The 16708-nt window shown below is 49.7% G+C and overlaps 1 long non-coding RNA gene across 1 annotated transcript; it reads right to left on the bottom strand.

Annotated features, from left to right (window-relative positions):
• Window positions 1–12064: 12064 nt before the first annotated feature.
• Window positions 12065–16119, bottom strand: LOC123813999. The gene is made up of 2 exons (XR_006784822.1): window positions 15947–16119; window positions 12065–12559 (listed from the first exon to the last, which is right to left on the bottom strand). It is a non-coding gene; the product is annotated as an uncharacterized LOC123813999 (long non-coding RNA).
• Between the last annotated feature and the right edge of the window lie 589 nt (window positions 16120–16708).

Below are 16708 nucleotides of genomic sequence, written 5' to 3'. Positions count from 1 at the left end.
CTCGGGCTTCCAGGAGTCCGTGTGCTCGCACCTGAGTCCCGCCCACTCTGCTTAGCCATCTCACACTCTGTCCCCATTGGGCGCTGGGTCCCGGTGTCGCTGTGCCGTGAGGTCTCTGCGTGTCTCAAGCCCACCTTGGTGTTGTCATACCCGACCCGCGGGTCCCACTCACAGAGATTTTAGTCAAATATCCCACTGATGCTTTGCTCCCAACCCTGAGCCCTAGGGCTCAAGACGACTGTCCTGCAGGGTTGGCAAAAAAAGACAAAGCTCTCGCCCCGTGTCTGGGAGCAAAGACTGAGATCCAGCCTGTGCACCTTGATGCCCTTTAACCTTGGGGCAAATTCTTCGCCAGAAGCCCCCTTGGTGGCTCATGTCAACAGGCCCCTGTACAGCCTACCAGATGGGCTTCCCGGCTGCCCAGGCCTGTGGGCATTTAAGGGCAATGGAGCTACGTCCCCATGTTGGACTCCTGCAAAGTCAGAGCAGGCCGCCGAATGTCCTCAGTGCCTGCGTGGCTCCGAGGGGAGGGGACCCTCCACTCGCACCTCTCATGCAGCAGCAATACAGCAGAGCAAGGTTTTCCAGGAACAGCCGGTGCGTGGGCACTGAAAATTACAGCCCAGCACACGTAGGACTTACAGAGCTCGGCAGGGTTCCGAGAAGGTGACTTCCGGCACGGAGGCCGGGGTGGGGGGGGCAGCCCTCTGCCGAGGGCTCCGAGCCCTGGCGGGCAGGTGAGTTCGGTGAGTTTCTCAGCCTCCTCGAACCAAAGGCTCCTCAGCCCTGAGCCAGCACAGCCTCTCTCCCTCTCAGGATCGTGCATGAGAACTAAACACAACCAGGTTGGTAGGCCAGCCGGCACGGTGCTGGGGACACAACAGATGCCCCATCAGTATTCAGTCCCTTTCCCGAGACTCGTTCATCTGTTCTGACGTTTACAGTCACTCCTTCTCCCACTGGCTTCGGTTTAAAGTTCTTCCATGAAAATCGTAAAATATGTATTTCATGAAGTAATAATTAAAATTCTACTGTGCTCCTAGAGTTTATTGTTTTAACATTAAATCCAAGAAATTATGCTCACTATTCTTTTTTTTTCTATTTTTGCCCTTCACTATTTTTTTTCACCTACTGATATTTTTTGGAGTGACAGGGGACGGGTGAGAAAGAGATTTGTTGTTCCACTTCCTCATGCACTCATCGGTTAATCCTTGTATGTGCCCTGACCGGAGATCGAACCCACAACCTTGACACATCAGGACAATGGTCTAACAAAGTGAGCCACCCAGCCAGGACTATGCTCACTATTAATTAGCTATTTCCTGGATTCATCCCGTCTGATGTGGGGGAGATCAATTTCCCCCACTTGGGAAATAGTTTCCAATGCAAAAAACCCACCTTGTGGGAAAGGATGGGAAGCTAGTATTTATTTATTACCTACTATGTGCCCAGGTGGCAACAAAGCTGGCAGCTGATGGCTTGGGCTTTGGAGCCACAACGCCGAGGTTCACATCCAGACTCCACCCCATAGGGAGCTGTGTGATCCTGGGCAGGTAACATACAGTGTTGGTGTCTGAGTTTTTAGTCCAGAAAAGGGTGGTGATTGCACCTACCTCACAGGATGGTGGTGACAATTAAACAAGTTAACAAGAACAATGCGTGGCCCATGATAAACCCTCGATACATACTAGCTATCATTGCTTTGCTGTGTTACATACAGATCCATCCTCTCAGCCACCCTTCAACAGCTGTGTTTTCCTCTGCAACCCCCAACTGAGGCGCTGTGACCGGGAACCTGGGAACCCTGCCCCAGAGCCCACGGCCAGCTCACAGCACCTGCATTCCTGCCCCAGGTTTCAGGAGCCCGAAGCCCTGACCTTTCCTCCTCAGCCTGAGGCTCCCCGGGGAGCTGCAGCTGGTTCTCCTGGAAGCACCCACACAATGAACACAATGTTAATTGTGGCATGGATATCACGTGTGGCCAAAGCCCGGCGGCCTGAGACTAGGTGAGACAGATGAGCCTCAGAGCTGCTTTTGCTCCAGCTTAAATCGTGGCCACATGCACGGTGACCAAACCCCGTGGCCACCTGGCAACCAAAGAGAGCACTGCAACCCGAAAGCCCCACACCTGCTTCCATCAGCGGAAAGGGGAAAGGGACTCCTCCTGCCTATGAGTGCCAGCAGGTTGGGCTGAGCATTTTTCATTGGCTATTTAATTCTCTGTCCAAAGGAGAAACTATTTCCCCCGTTTTCTAGGTGAGGCAGTCAAAGCTCAGACAGGTGATGCCGATTCTCCAAAGGTCAGACAGCCAGTTAGGTGTCAGAGGCAGCAGGACCACGCAGGTGGCCACCAGGCTCCAAGGCCTGAGGAAGAGCTCGTCTCTGGATGTAACTACCTGGGAACTGTGACATCCTCTCAAACCCCAGACTTTAGGTCGCAGCTGAGGTTTACCCAGCATCCACTGTGCACCGGGCTCTGCTCCAGGCACTTCCACAGGCAACGCTTCGTTCACTCCCTGAAGCGATCACCTGCTGGCAACGCTGTGGATGGCTCGTCAACACGCGAGAAAAACATACACAGAGACAACCAGGTCCTGTGGGGAAGTAGGAACGAAATGGCCACTCTCTCTGGTGGGGAGAGCCTTGGCCACCCTCTCTCCTGGAGGGCGCTGCTTGGTCACTCCTCACATGGGGAGCGCCCCATTCCCCCTCCGGCGAGGCTTTGTGTTGGTTTCATTTGCATAAGAATTCAGGTAAAGCTCATTACTCATTGCGAGGGAAGTAAGGATCAAACAATAAATAACAAGGAAGTCTGAGGGCCTATTTTGAGTCAGGATCTAAGAGCTGTAAAACTTTGAGGAACAAACTAACTTCCTCCTTGGACCCTTATCATTCAACTGAGAGCATTCTAAACAAAGCAGGTTTCACAGGAATTTACATATTCTTTCTTAGGCCTGATCACCTGGGGAACCCACCCTTTTCAGCACAGACCTGCACCACCCTGTCATTGTTTCAGGCTTAGGTGGAGCAAGGGAAGTAAGGCAGCCAAGAGATAAGGAGATTTTCTTCCAGATGATGAGGACTCAGGCTATGTCACAGCCAAGGAGCGAGGGTCCATCACCCCCTTTTGCTGTAGCCCCCAAAGTCCTCCCTTGGGGACCTCCCACGTGATCGTGCCTGTCTTAGATCGTTCCCCCCTTGGGGAATCTTAGCCGTCATTGGCTAACCAACCAGGCTTTGGGGTTCAGTTATGAATGAAGCAGCAGAAGCAGTGCTCCTGCCAGGGAGATAAGCTTTTGTCTCCCTGGTGGCTTACAGTCCAAGGCCACTCCCTCAGCCTTAGCCTTGGCAGGGGTTACAGCTTCTGATACCAGGCAGGGCAGTTCCCCACAAACTCCCCACCACAGACCCGGGGGTTTGTCCTCCTGCTCCTTCTGCTCACATAAGTGGAAATGGGCTTTTCCCACCTCACGTATCCTGGAGGCAGAGCCGGATGACCTCAGAGTGCATGATCTTAAACTCTGGGAGAGGTTTTCCTCCAGGTAGAGAGGTTGTGAGCACAGAAAGGAACCCCAGGATCCCTTCCCTAGCAACAAGCCTATCAGATGGAGCTCTGAACTGCAGATTAGCAGCCTGGGGCTGGTCCTCACACCTGAATCAATAACTCAGCCGCCCTGGGACTTAGTCTCCTGGCCTGTAAACCAGGGAGGCTGAGCTCGGGTTTTTTCCAGGGCTAGAAATCTAGGAGTCACAGCACATCAGCACCAGTGAGAGAAGCAAATCAACAGAGAATATTTCACTGGGCCGTGGACACCCTTCCTTGTCAAAGAGGCCACTGAAGACTCTAAGGCAGTTTGTTAACATTTACTTGAGCTAGAAACATGCTTTCTTTATTTTTTTATTAATTGATTTTCAGGGAGAGAGAGGAAAGGATGGAGAGAGAAAGAGACATATAGATTTCTTGTTCCACTTATTATGCATTCACTGGTTGATTCTTGCATGGGCCCTGGCCGGAGATCAAACCTGCAACCTCAGTGTATCGGGACACCACTCTAACCAACTGAGCTCCCTGGGCAAAACTTGCTTTGAAACTCATATTTTGCCACCCTAGAAAATGTACTTAATGCACTAATTTGGCATTAATATGTCATCCATATGACAGTGAGAGCTTAGCATATATAATGTAGATTTTTTACTGCCTGGGATGGATGGATGGAGAGTGGGAGGAAGGGAGAGAGGAGATGCCACTAAAGGCAGGTGACCACCTGCGTGGTTCAGCGGCCTCTGACATTTACTGGCTGTCTGACCTTTGAAGAAGTCACATAACCTGCCTGCACTTTGATTGCCTCACCTAGGAAATGTGGGAAGCAGTGCCTATGCTCCTGAGAGAATTAAACAACAAATGTAAAATGCTTAGCACAACACATCGGCACTCAACAGACAGGAGTTCCTTCCCCTCTTTGACTTATTCAGACAGGCATGCATACATACACGACATCTGTCCAGAAACAGTCCAGCCATTATTAATATAACGAGAATGGTTTGCACAATATCCATGTAACCTGGCAGCCAAGGAGAGTGGGCTGGAATGTGCATGTGTGAACGATGACGACTTCACTCTACTAGTCAGTGGGGACAGTAGATGCTGTTGACTGAGCATGTGTACTGTGAGGCCGTCACATTCAAAATGACTGAGCGAGTAGAACAATGAATCTGCATCAAATTTTATGTTAAGCTTGAACATTCCTCTGTAGAAACTATTCCGATGATTCAAAAGGCCACAGCTATGGGCAACTGGTGATTGGCAGCTTCATTACAACAACACACCCATTCATGCATCACGTCTTGTGCAGAGGTTTTTTTTTTTTGGCAAAACATCAAATCACCCAGGTGACTCAGTTCCACTGCAACCCAGATTTGGCACTCTGTGACTTCTGCCTTTTCCCAAAACTAAAATCACCTTTGAAAGGGAAGAGATTTCAGACCATTGACAAGATTCAGGAAAATACAACAGGGCAGCTGATGGTAGAATTGGTAGGTGATGGTAGAATAGGGCAGGTGATTGGTAGAATTGTGTGAGGTCCCAAGGTGCCACTTTGAAGGGAACTGAGGCATCATTGTCCTGTCTACACTCTTTCTTGTATCTTCAATAAATGTCTCTGTTTTTCATAGTACGTGGCTGGATACCTTCTGGACAGGCCTCATATGTAATCCTTAATTTTAAAAATTCAAAGACTAAGAGAAAAAGAAGAAAAAACAAGCACTACAAAGAAACAACCCAAGAGTGAACTGAAAGTTGGATATGTTAGGAGCATCCATATAAATTCAAATGTATCCCCACCCTGGCTGGTGTGGCTCAGTAGATTGAGTGCTAGCCTGTGAACCAAAGAGTCACTGGTTCGATTCCCAGTCAGGGCACAGCCTGGGTTACAGGCCAGGCCCCCAGTAGGGAATGGCACAAGAAGCAACCACACACTGATGTTTCTTTCCCTCTCTTCCTCCCTTCCCTTCTCTGAAAATACATAAATAAAATACTTAAAAAAAATAAATTCAAATGTCTCCCCCAGTGTAGCCAGTGGCAATGAGAACAGGTAGGCAGCGCAGTGAGGCTGCAACACGCTGCAGGTCCACTGAGAACTGTTGACTGACTTCCTCCCCACCCCCTCCCTCCCAAGGCTTGGGGAACACGACAGAGAGCTCGAACCTCTCACTGTCTCCTCATGAATTCTCCCAGTGATTCAGTCCGTGCTGTAATTCACTAATGTCCCTGCTGTCAACTGGAACCACTTAAAATCTCGGAAGTCTGCTACAGAAACGTGTGCTACTTCCCACACAGGCTGACAAACAGCAGAGCCAGTGACATTTTTGGAGGAGTCATCAGACACAGTTCCCAGTGGACTCACACAGCTCCTGGGGCGCAGCGGCAGAATGGGGACGAGGACTCCCTATGAGGCCAGGGAGAATGCCAAGAAAGGGAGCCGGAGAGCAGTGCGCACGGAGTTCATCCTTTTTTTTTTTTTTCAAGTGAACTATTTCTTTTTTTAACTTTCTCTTTGAAGATGAAGTGTCCATTGGCATACGTTTGTAAGAAGTAATGCAAGAGATCCCGTTTTTTACCCAGCTTCCCACCGTGGTAACATCTTGAAAATATATACCATGAGCCACAGCCAGGATATCGACAAGGACGTAGGCAAGACAGAGGACAGCTGCGTCCCCAGGAGGCTGCCTCGTGGTGGCCTCTGCTACCCCTCTCCTTCCTCAGCCCCAGGCAACCATTAATCTCTTCTCCTCACCCGTAAGTTTGTCAGCACAGAATGATAAATGAAATCGTACAGCATGGAATTCTGGGGCTTTAATCCTCTACTGACTCACCCAGGTTGTATGAGTATCAGTAGTTTTCTCCTTGGATTGCTGAGCAGCATTCCACTGTGGGAATGGATCACTGTTTGTTTCACTGCTCACCTGCTGGAGCACATCTGGGTTGTTTCCAGGCGTGGGTTACTACTAGTGAAGCTGCTATCAACATTCACGCAGAGATTTCTATACATACGTCTGCATTTCTCAGGGGGAAATGCGCAGGAGCGCAATCGCCGATCTATTCCTAAGTGTCTTCTTTTTTAAAGACAACAACTATACATGGCATTGTGATTTTAATTCTCATGTCTGTATGTTCATTGCTGGCAACAGAAATTCAACTGATTTTGTATGTTTGTCTGGCATCCTGTGACCTCGCTGAACCCACTGAGTTCTAGGAGGTTTCAGATTTTGTTTGTAAATGTGTCTTATAAGAACATAAATCAGATGATGTCCGTGGTTTCTGTGGCTTACCCTCCAATGGTTTTCCATTGCCCTTGGAACAAAATCCAAACTCTTTCAATGACAGCTGTGATCTGTTGCATTGGTTCCTTCTGTCCCTCAAAGTCGTCCGATGATTTCCCCACCTCAGGGCCGGCACCCTGGCAGGGCCCTGCCCCAGCTGTCCCCACACTGAGGCTCATCCTCAGCCTCCGGTCTCAGTCCCAACACGGCTCACTCCCCTCCCACCTACTTCCTTCACAGCACCGACCACTCGGGACAATTATCCTATGTGTTACGCTGGCTTGTCATCCGTATCTCCTCGCTGCCCCGAAATGCACACTCCGCAAGGGCACCCTTGTCTGCCTCACCCACGGCTGTGTGGCCGCGCCTAGTCCTGTGCCTGGAGCATGGTGGGGGCTCAATATACATGTCTGTGGAATGAACAAGTGAGCAAGTGCCGAGAGATTCTCACACCCTCTGTCCCAGATCAGAGCTGGGAGCCACGAAACTGAGACACCCCACGCACATTGCCTTGTGGGAAAACAAGTCTCCAAGAATTTAGAGTCTAAAGTTCATTCTTTTTTTTAAAATTTTAATTGCTGTTGCAGTACAATTTTCTATCTTTTACTCCCATCCCAGCACCCCCACCCAGCTCTCCCCTCCTCCCTCCCTTTTCCACCCACCTCTAGTTTTTGTGTGTGTATGTGTCCTTTATACCTGTTCCTGTAAACCCTTTAAAGTTCATTCTTAAAAGAAAAGGCGCCCTGGCTGGTGTAGCTCAGTGGATTGAGTGTGGGCTGCAAACCAAAGTGTCGCAGGTTCCATTCCCAGTCAGGGTACATGCCTGGGTTTCAGGCCGTGACCCCCAGCAACCACACATTGATGTTTCTCTCTCTCTCTCTATCTCCCTCCCTTCCCTCTCTAAAAATAAATAAATAAATATCTTAAAAAAATAAAAATTAAAAAATGCAGAATTAAAAAAAAAGAAAGAAAGAAAAGGCAAATGCTCAGTGTGCTAGGCCTCTGTGTCCCACCCCTAGAAATGATGAAATCGAGATGAAATTACCATTTGGAAAAACAACACGCGGTGGCTTCTATCCGCAATCTTCCAGGGGCTGCAGAAAAGACCAGATCTTTGCCAAGTCTCCATCCAGGCCGGCATAGGACACACAGAGGTGTTAAGAAACATAAACCTCTTTTGAGTTGCACCCAGAAGGCTGTGGTTTGAATGGAGTCTAGAACAATGAGTGCCAGGAGGAACAAACGCTGTGTATTGTAGGGGGAAAGAATACTGGTTTCTAAATACCCGGCGCTTCTTTACGCATGATCATTGGTCAGACATGGAAAAGCAGTCCTTTCAGTCAGCGAGCCCAGGGGCAGCTGAGAAAAGCCGATGCCTCCGCTGTTCCCGGAGCTCAGGTGCCGCCCCTGCCTCCTGCCGTGGAGTCCAGGCCCTGCGACTTCCCCCAGGGACCTGAGGTAGGTGGCTCCTTCCAAAGCAACTGCTGGTTCTAGTTACCTGGGAGGAAGGGGGCTGGAAGGGATGCTCTTCTTCTCAGGTTTGAATGATCTAATGCCTTAGAGCAAGGGTGTCCAGCCCGCTGCTGCGGCTCAGGATGGCTGTGTATGTGGCCCAACACACAATCGTAAATTCACTTAAAACATTATGAGATTTTTTTGTGATTACATGTCATTTAATGTGTGGCCCAAGACAATTCTTTTTCCAGAGTGGCCCAGAGATGCCAAAAGGTTGGACACCCCTGCCCTACAGCGAGACTGTATCAGTGTCTTACTTATAATAAAAAGAGAAAAAAACTGTGCTTTAAAAACGCACCTGTAGCGCATCTCCTCAGAGTGGGGCTCTCTGCCTTCCGGTGTGACAGCCCCTGGAAAAACCACTGGGCAGTTTTTTGTAAATGCACAGTCACCGTGCGCTCCAGCAGTCTCACTCCTTGGCGTCCACCAGGGCAAACGAAGACAGGTGCCCCCACACGTGAGCACATGAGTGTCTACAGCATTTTATCCTTAAGAGCCAAAGCTGGACACAATCCAAATGTCCAACAACAGACAAGTAGATAAACAAATTGGAGTATATGTGGAAAACTAGTGGTTAAAAAAAAGAAAAAGAAAGAAACAACAGGCTAAAATGGAGTCACCTTGTTGGGAACCGCCCTGCCTGGTATCAGAAGCTGTAACCCCCGCCAAGGCTAAGGCTGAGGGAGTGGCCTTGGACTGTAAGCCACCAGGGAGACAAAAGCTTATCTCCCTGGCAGGAGCACTGCTTCTGCTGCTTCATTCATAACTGAACCCCAAAGCCTGGTCGGTTAGCCAATGACGGCTAAGATTCCCCAAGGGGGGAATGATCTAAGACAGGCACGATCACGTGGGAGAACCCCAAGAAAGGACTTTGGGGGCTACGGCAAAAGGGGGATGATGGACCCTCACTCCTCGGCTGTGACATAACCTGAGTCCTCATCATCTGAAAGAAAATCTCCTTATCTCTTGGCTGCCTTACTTCCCTTGCTCCACCTAAGCCTGAAACAATGACAGGGTGGTGCAGGTCTGTGCTGAAAAGGGCGGGTTCCCCAGGTGATCAGGCCTAAGAAAGAATATGTAAATTCCTGTGAAACCTGCTTTGTTTAGAATGCTCTCAGTTGAATGATAAGGGTCCAAGGAGGAAGTTAGTTTGTTCCTCAAAGTTTTACAGCTCTTAGATCCTGACTCAAAATAGGCCCTCAGACTTCCTTGTTATCTATTGTTTGATCCTTACTTCCTAGCAATGAGTAATGAGCTTTACCTGAATTCTTATTCAAACAAAACCAATTAAAAAAAGCCTCTCCGGAGGGGGAACGGCGTGCTCTCCCCACCAGGGAGGATGGCCCTGCTGTTCCTATTCCCCCACAGGACCTGGTTGTCTCTGTGTATGTTTTTCTCGCGTGTTGACGAACATCCGCAGCCGAGATGGATACTGCTGGCCGGTATCCATTACATCGCCTTTGCTAAGCCATGTCAGCAAACCACGACTAACAACTAACGTCATTGCTGTCTCAGCCTTTCCCAGGAGTGGACTTTTAAACCAATCATTCTGGAGCTTCCTGGCCAGCACTAGCCAAGTGATCAGCCCGTTAAGACCCCCCGCCCCGGCGTGGGGTCTTAAGAAAAGGTGCCCCCAAGAAAAGGTGCCCTTGCCTGAAATAACCCACTCTTTTAACTTCTTAGTCCCACCCTCTTTCTGCTGATAAAAAACCTTCCATTTGGGACAACTCACCTGACCCCTTCTAGGTGCTGGATGGGAAGCTGCCCAGATTTGTGAATTACTTAATAAAGCCAGAGAGCTTCACATTTACTGGACTGAATTTTGTCCTTGAACACTACCCAGTAATAACATGTAGGGAATTAACGAGGCACACAACATAGGTGAATCTCAAAAGCATTAGCTGAAGAGTACATACTGCTTATTCATTTAAAAAAAAAAGAAGAAACAAACCTGCTCTATAACAACAGATGGTGTAACGGCGCAGAAACCCCATTTCTTTAACACGGCACTTTGTCCCTTCTGTCCGTCCACTCCCTGCCTTAATCACGAAGCCCTCAGGACAACATTCTGGTTGGCATCAAACTGTCTTAAGAACAAAGCCTTAGGTCTGCGGACCACAGAAACACAGTTTCCGGCAAGCTAAAGAGAACACCTTGTCTTAGCGGTGGGTCAGTGCAGGCCCATGAAAGCAAAACCACCCCACAGACCGCGCCCTCACAAAACCAGGCTGACCCACACCTGGGCCGCCATCGGGACCTGACACCCGGATAACCACTCCCTGCCTGGCCCCGACCAGTCGGTAGAGCCCACGACCCCAGCTCCTTCAGTGCCGGTGACGAATGATGCTTCCCGTGTATCATCTGTCCCCGTGGGGGCCGTCCAGGAGCCAGGTCTTGGGGGACTCGCTTATCTGGGACTCCAGACTGGGGGCCATTTCCTCCACTAATAAACCCTCGCTCTCTTGGCTTCAGACTCCTGTTCGTGCTTGGTCAGATTTTGGATGTGCGCAGGCACATGGACCGCCTGCGTCTGGCCACAGATCTTGTTTAGGCCACTGTTCCTTCAGGTTTTTGTCAGGAAAACATGATGTTTAGTCGATAAACTACACTGATGCTCATCTTTCTTAAACCTTTGACGTTTTCAATGCAATGATAAACGTTAAACTAATGGAAAACGTGCTTTATGTACTTACCTTTAAAAGAATAAGGTATGTATTCTTTTTACTCTGAGCTCATGGCCATGCTTACATTGTCATCATAAGAAAACAACGTGCCCCGACCGGCGTAGCTCAGTGGATTGAGCGCGGGCTGTGAACCAAAGTGTCGCAGGTTCGATTCCCAGTCAGGGCACATGCCTGGGTTGCAGGCCATGGCCCCCAGCAACCACACATGGATGTTTTTCTCTCTCTCTTTCTCCCTCCCTTCCCTCTCTAAAAATAAATAAATAAAATCTTAAAAAAAAAAAAGGGAAAGAAAACAATGTGAACCCAGAGACAGGAAGCGGGAGGTAATGATGATGTCACTCTGTCACTCGGCGTCACTGCACCTCCAGGTCCACTAGTGAAGGCCGTGACATGCCCTAGGATGGTGTTGTGACTCGGGTATAAAACAGAAGTGTGGGGGTCCCTTTGAGCTCACGCCCCAGTTAGTCGGAACAGGAGATTAAAATTTAACTTCTCCTGGTCACGGACTACTGCAAACGTCTGATTGTCTTTCTGTGTCCAAGAAAACAGGAAAGGTTGTTTAATTTGGTTAGAAGATTTGTTCCCTGGGTGGGTCTTGGTCCTCTAAGAGGTAGACCCCAAGCAGTAATTCACTGTCGTGACTGGAGCCACCAACCCCCACGGTTCACACGACACCACTCCCTGCTCCACCGCCTTCATTAGCGCACACTTCACTATTCCGGGGCGCTCTGACCCCAGCAAACAACTTCCTCGTTCGTTTCAGGACCGTGTTTGAAAGATCATCAAGTCTTGAACAGAAAGCATCAGCAATTTTCCTACCCACACTCTTTGGACTCCTGGTCTCCTTGCCTTGCTGTGTTCTAGAATCCTAAATTACTTTATATCATAACTTCTAACTAATCCCCTCATTGATAGACTTGCCTTAACCCAAACTTCAAAATCTGAATAAAGCCAGGCTTTGCCCCTCCCCCTTTGACTTGCCAATTAAGCACTCTCGTGCTCCCTCTCTCCCCCCCTCTCTCCAAGCTCTCTTGAGGTGATAATTCTCCCAGGCAACAAACTCAGTTTTATTTTGTCGGTGATATTTGGGAACTTACATTTGGCTCACGCAAAAGGTTTATTAGGCCAAGGCCTGAAAGGGAAGCGGAGGAAGGGGCCCGGACGCGGCTGCAAGCGGCTGTCCCGCAGAGCAGGTCTGAGGCAGGAGGAGCGGGAAGAGAGGCGGGGCAGGAGGGAGGAGGAAGGAAGGGGGAAGGGGCCTTAGGTGCGGTGCAGTTCCACTTTCTGTAAGGCCCTCGGGGAATTCTCGAGCCAAATTCACTCCTTGGGGTGGTTGCACGTCTCTGCGGACTTACTGTCCCTGGTTTGCTCCTTGTGCACTGGGGTGTTTCCTGGGAAGCAAGGCTCTGGCCCGCGCAGCGTGGACCGCTGTCAAGCAAAGAGACTGGGGTGTGGGTCAATCATAGCTTGGCAGTCGCCCTCGGAGATCTGAAGAGACACTCTTCTGGCTCAGGATATCTGATGATCCTCCAAAAGGCCATCTGGAAAAGGATATAAAGAATGAGAAAACTTCCAAAGGAGTCTGACATAGATTCGTGAATGAGTTTTATTATTCACTACAAAAATCCAGTCAAAGTAGTTGGGATTTTTCTGTCTTAAAAATGCTCGAGACCCCTGGCTGGTGTGGCTCCGTGGACTGAGCACCAACCAGCCTGGGAACTGAAAGGTCACTGGTTCGATTCCCAGTGAGGGCACATGCCTGGGCTGCCGGCCAGGTCCCCAGGTGGGGATGTGCCAGAGGCAACCAAATCGATGTTTCTCTCGCACGTTGATGCTTCTCTCCCTCTCTTTTTCCCTCCCTTCCTCTCTCCAAAAATAATAAAAAAATCTTTTTTAAAAGATGCTAAAGACAATATCACTTCAGCTGTTAAAAAATGAAGAAAATAGTAACGGAGTCTTCATTATTTTGAGTATCATGAACAGAGGTACTTGTAGTCTTTAACAATGCTATGGACTAAATTGTGCCCCCCACCCCAAATTCATATATTCAACTCCTAACTTCCAATCTGACTATATTTGGAGATTAGGGTCTTTCAGAAGGAAAGTAAGGTTAAATGAGGTATAAATTTTTAAGCGAAGTTCTATGGAAAGTATCCTCCCAGAATGATTGGCTCATGAATTCCTACCTGGGTAGGTCATGGTGAACAGTCACTCCCAGACACAAAACTTTCTAGTAAAAGGTTAACCTTTGCTTTTAAAAAGCCCTGCCCATTGTTTCTGTGCATTTAGGTTAGCATAACTTCAAAACAAGCCCTCAGCACCCTCGACAGAGCACAAAATCTTAACTGCCTGTTACCCAACCCCTGCCTTCCTTCCTCCCACCTTCCTGTGATCTTCCTTATGTCTCCTCCTTAATTTCAAATGCAAAAAACGCTGAGCGTTTGAGCTCTTGCTCCCCAGCACCTGTGGTCAGTTGGGCCCAACTCAATTCACACACCTGTCATCAAATGGGCCCAATTCAACTCAGAAAAATTCTGTACAGGTGTGGGTGTTTCTTATGTCAACAGAGGTTACAAGTGTTTGGGGGAAGAAAAGGGGCTGAGTATTAACCTGACATGTGCGGGGGCGGGGGCGGGGGGGGGGGCGGGGCCTGTGTGGCAGCCTTTCAAACCCAGAGACCTGCAGTAACCACAGGGGACGGTCTGCAATCAAAACCTTCTAACTGAAAGCAGTCGTGGTGGGTGGCCAAGTCCCGGGCTGGCGTTCTTCCCTAACGGAGTGCAATCTTTACCTTCACGGAGCCGTCTGTTGGCTTTTTCCGTCTCCTCTAACGTGCCTTTGGAGTGTCGACTTTCCTTTCTTCCGCCCCTCTAGGCACACCAAGGGAGGCCCCAAACCCCCTCATTGTCATTGTTACCGTGTTCCGTGTGGACTGTTAACTATCCCGTACCCCCCTGTGTAGAAGACCAGTCTACCATTTCAGGTTTGGTCCAGTCCCAGAGGTTCCACCCCCACCCCCGGCTTTGCTTTCTCCAGCCTCCCTAATCGATCGACAACGGATCACACGTCTACCCCTCACGTCTTCTCCTTTGACTGTAATGGATAAAATAAGGTGCAAAACTGCCATTTTCTGGAGCACTTCTCAATCCGGTGAGATTTGGCTTCCCAGAGACTGGCGTCAGTGGGGCTCACACGAACTCACAAAAATTCCCTGCAGGTGTGAAGGAGCCCGACCTCGTTAAAGAAGAAAGCCACGCCCACAATGGCATCCCTCGCGCCGAAAGCCCACCACTCCCAGCTTTCATATCCGATCGTAGTGCAGCCGCAGCCTCCCCCGGAAAGGTCATCTCAGTCAAGCAGTCTGGAATTTTTGTGCTGAAGCACCAGTAAGGTCACCAAGCTGTCACGTGGGCCCTCTCCATCCCCCCCCGCCCAGGGAAAGAAGAGGCCATCTGCATGATAAAAACCCTCGAGTTCTCTTCCCCAGCGGCTGGACTGGAAGGTGGGGGAGGGGAGTCATGAAGCCAATTAGATCTTCAAATGGACTCGGTTGAGTTTTGTTTTTTAACGAAGGGCAGGGCTCTAATCCAGTGGGATAGGTAGCCTTGGTAAGAGGAGGAGAAGGAGGAGAGGTCTCCCTCCCCTGGAATTTGCATGTGTTTTTCTTATACAACCCCACCGCCGGGGGCTGAGGTTAGACGCTAATAAACACGGGAACTGGAGAAACCGCTGGGCAAGCGGTCGTGCTAGGCTGACAGTCTCCAGAGTAGAAAAACTACAACTTCTGGGTTTATTGGCTCCTTCTCCTGGACTTCCATGTCTGAAGAGGAAAAAGACAGCGCACCGGGCTCTGCCTCGCGCTGTTCTTGCCCCGGCCTCCCGCCTCCCCTCCCACCGTGACCGGTCTGCACCGGCGCCGGCCTGTCTGCAGCTCCTCACGCCGAGACTGAAAACCACCTTCCTTTTCTAAAATGCTGTTTTAAAATTACAGCTGACGCACCATACGACACCAGTTTCGGGTGCACGGCCCTGTGATTAGACGTTCACATAACTCACAGAGTGCTCGCCTGCTCGGTCTGGTGCCCACCTGACACCATACGTGGCTATTACAGCATTTTTTACTGTGTTCCCTGTGCTGTACTTACATCCCCCTGGCCATTCCACAATTGCCAGCAAATCCCTTCACCTTTCCCACCCAGACACCGTCTTCTAGTTGTCAGCTGCAAAGGACTCAGTCCCCCCAGCCGGTGACTTCTGGGGAGTGCCCATCTCTGCATTCCCTCCCAGAGATCCCTTCCGTGACTTCCAAGGGACCAGCCTCTCCTTGTCCTCCTTCTCTGACCGGGTCGCAAGTCTCTTTCCCTCCCACCAATCCTTAAAGGTGCTTGGTTCACAGGGTTTCATCCTTAACTTTCCTTAGCTCACTCAGAAGACTCTGCGGGTGATCCCGTTGACCATGGCTGTCACTGCTGCCTTCGCCCAAGTGTTTGGCCCTGACCCTGCTCTGAACTCCAGGCCCACAGGTTCATTTGCCTCCAGACTGACTCCACCTGGCTGCTCCAGGCCCGTGGCAGTCCTGTGTTCCAGTCATGACTCAGTGTCGTCCGGGAGGCACCTCCAGCGGATCTCCTCGTTCAGTGCTATCATCCGCCTGTCCCCATGCCATGCCCGGGCTGTCCTTTCCTCCCTCCCTGGCCCCTTAGACTTCCTTCCCCTGTTTCTCCACCCTGCCGATGCCATGCCCTTCATAGTACTCACACCCCCTTCTTTTCCACCTTCACTGCCCCCCCCACCCCCGATTCATTTGCTGGGGAGGCAGCACCGAGGGACGAAGGGGAATGTGCATGAGCATCACCCCAGCCTCTCCTGCGGGAGTGAGTCAGACCCGCTCGTGCTCTGCCTACCTCCGCCGTTCCCGCTCTACCCACCTCCAATCCATCTTCCAGGCTGCGGGCGGGATGATCTTTCAGAAACGCAACACTAACTGTGCGATCTACCTGCTTAATAGTCTTACAAAGATTCCCAGAAGGCTTGGGATAAAGGTCAAAGTTGTCTGAAAACCCGTCGCGTGTTCCTTCCTGCCCACAGGTTCCACCTCACCTGCCCCTCCCTTCTGGGCACCCTGTGCTCTAGCCTTATCAAGCGTGGAGGTACTTGCTGTTCCTGGAACATCCCTCCTTTCCTTGCCTGGGCTGTTCTGCCCCACTCCTTTGAACTTGGAAGTCACCTTGTTCAAAAAGCCTCTCCTGCCTTCTCCGAGCAAATAGGCATTTCCTTGTCTGTGTTTCCACTCTGTCCTGTTCATATCATGATTCCGTATTTATTGTCAGATATTATAAGTATGTGTGTGTATGCAATGCCTCACCCACTAAACTGTGAACAGACTTCATTCAATTCCTTTTTGCATGATCTCACGTAGAGCCTGGGATGTAGTATGTACTAAACAAATGCCTCCTGAATAAATTTTTGAAGTAAGTTTTACTTTACATTTTTCCTGATTGCTTAAAGTGTTTAACACATAATAAAAACAACACTACTTTCAGGATAGCATGCTCTTTGAATCCCTTGTAATAATGAGTTTATATTTGAACAGTACTTGTCCTTTTTCAAAGTACTTTCCCCCCAACACTTTATTGTGAATATTTCCAAACGTATAGAAAAGAAAAAGAATTGTAGGTGAATACCCATAT

The sequence above is a fragment of the Phyllostomus hastatus genome, unplaced genomic scaffold (genome assembly GCF_019186645.2).
Source record: "Phyllostomus hastatus isolate PE091 unplaced genomic scaffold, TTU_PhHast_1.1 phas_contig_159, whole genome shotgun sequence".
Lineage (NCBI taxonomy): Eukaryota > Metazoa > Chordata > Mammalia > Chiroptera > Phyllostomidae > Phyllostomus > Phyllostomus hastatus.
This window is presented reverse-complemented; position numbering and strand designations above follow the sequence as displayed.